The 2,548-nt window shown below is 40.7% G+C and overlaps 1 pseudogene; it reads left to right on the top strand.

Moving 5' to 3' along the window:
- Window positions 1-337: 337 nt before the first annotated feature.
- LOC148574687 (uncharacterized) lies at window positions 338-1,285 on the top strand (annotated as a pseudogene).
- The last annotated feature ends 1,263 nt before the right edge of the window (window positions 1,286-2,548 follow it).

Raw genomic sequence — 2,548 nt, 5'->3', positions numbered from 1 at the left:
CTATTGTGAGTTTTTACTTGACGACAATCCAGTGCACTTGCCAGTGGAAATTTGTTAAGAGACAAGTTTTTATGTATCAAGTTTATAGCGCCATTGCCAGGGATTAATTTTGTATTGACAATGATTAAATTGGAGGATAACTGGATTGAGCATCTTTTCTTTTCTTTTGTTGTTTATAGTTATTTCTTTTTGCACTTTCAGTTATTTCTCTTTGTTCTTTTACTTTCCAGCTCAACTAATTCACTAACTCCAATAACTGTTTGATTAATTGCTCTAACCAATTTTTTTCATTAACTGTGAATTTTCCACTTGTTGTTTGCCTGTGTTTGCTGAGTGCATGACAGGTAGAAGAGGAGCTTCAACATCTTTTGATAGTGAACCTGGGAGAATTTTCCTTAGATTAAGGAAGGAAGCACGAGGCAAGGGAGTAGTTGGAGAAGAAGAGTTGGAAGAAGATCTAAATGTTGCTATGGAGGAAGAGGTTCATAACCATGCTGGAGAAGGTGTAGCCAATCATGATCCACAAGAGAGAAGAGTGTTAAGCTCCTACATTAATCCCAATCCTGGGAATTGTGGAAGCAGCATTCTAAAGCCAACTATTCATGCCAAAAACTTTGAACTAGAACCACAACTCATCACCCTGGTTTAAAACAATTGTTCCTTTGGAGGAAGTGCCCAAGACGACCCCAACCAACATCTAACCACCTTCCTGAGAATATGTGATACTATGAAGTCCAATGGTGTTCATCCTGACACCTATAGATTGCTTTTGTTCCCATTCTCTCTTAGAGATAAGGCATCTAAGTGGCTAGAGTCATTCCCTAAAGAGAGCCTCACAACTTGGGAAAACGTGGTAAACAAATTTTTGGCAAGGTTCTATCCTCCACAAAGAGTCAATAGGCTGAGAGCAAAGGTCCAAACATTTAGACAATAAGATGGGGAGACCCTTTATGAAGCATGGGAAAGATATAAGGACTTGACAAGGAAGTGTCCCCCGGATATGTTCAATGAGTGGGTGCAACTACATATCTTCTATGAGGGGGTGTCATATGAGTCAAAAAAGGCTCTAGACCATTCCTCTGTAGGCTCTCTCAACAAGAAGAAGACCATTGAAGAGGCTATTGATATCATTGAAACAGTGGCTAATAATGAATATTTCTATGCCTCTAAAAGGAGCAACAATAGAAGAGTGATGGAGCTGAACAACATGGATGCAATTATGGCTCAGAACAAGATGATTGCTAAGCAATTGGCTGATCTCACCAAGCAGATGGAGAAGAACTAAGTTGCAGCAATCAATACTCAACCACCAACAGTCTAAGAGGAGTTCAATGCAGAGGAAGGAGGAGATTGGGAGTAGGCTAATTATATTGGAAACTCATCAAGACAATCTCATGATCCATACTCCAAAACCTACAATCCTGGTTGGAAGAACCACCCAAACTTTGGATGGAGAAACCAACGAAACCAGAGCCAAGACCAAAGACCTCACAACTCCAACCATTATAATAACTCCACCTACCAACAACCCAATCAAAAATCATATCAAGCGCCAAATACCCATTCTCAACAACCCAATTCCAACCCACCATTACCACATGATGATAGACTCTCTAAGATTGAGGCCATGCTTGGAGATCTTTGCAACGAATCCAAGGACATGAGGAATTTCAGGGAAGAAGTGATATCTAACATGCAAAACCAGGAGGCCGCCATCAAGAAGCTTAAGACACAGTTGGAATACTTGTCCAAGCAAATTCCAACCCACAGTTCTCCCATTGGTACCAGGGAAAACCCAAAGGAGGAAAGCAAAGCCATTACACTAAGAATTGGGAAGGAACTGAAGGAAGCCTCACGGGAAGTGCAAGGGAAGAAAGTGGATGAAAACTTAAGTGATAAGGGAGAAGCACAAACACCGGTGATCACTCTAATCTAAGACAAAGAAGTTATGAAACCATATGTTCCAAGGGCCCCCTACCCTCAACGATTAAAGAAGGATGAAAAGGACAGACAATTCTCCAGATTCTTGGATGTTTTCAAGAGACTCCTAATCAATATTCCTTTTGCTAAAGCTTTAGAGCAAATGCATCTCTATGCCAAGTTTTTGAAGGAGCTGATGACCAAGAAGAGAAGCTGGAGAAATGATGAAACTGTGGTATTAACTGAGGAATGTAGTGCTATCATTCAACACAAATTACCTCAAAAATTGAAGGACCCTGGAAGCTTCCAAATCCCTTGTGTCATAGGAGAAATCACAGTGGAGAAAGCCTTATGTGATTTAGGAGCCAGTATAAATTTAATGTCCTTAGCAATGATGAGGAGAATGAAAATTGAAGAAGCCTAACTAACAAGAATGGCACTTCAACTAGTGGACCGATCATTCAAATTCCCCTATGAAATAGTAGAAGACTTGCTGATGAAGGTGGGAGACTTCATCTTTCCAGCAGACTTTGTGGTATTGGATATGGAGGAGGAAGCCAAAACTTCAATCATTTGGGGAAGACCATTTCCAGCAACAGCCGGAGCCATCGTAGACATCCAAAAGGGT

Source organism: Arachis ipaensis, chromosome B2 (genome assembly GCF_059453495.1).
Source record: "Arachis ipaensis isolate K30076 ecotype BB chromosome B2, ASM5945349v1, whole genome shotgun sequence".
NCBI lineage: Eukaryota > Viridiplantae > Streptophyta > Magnoliopsida > Fabales > Fabaceae > Arachis > Arachis ipaensis.
This window is presented reverse-complemented; position numbering and strand designations above follow the sequence as displayed.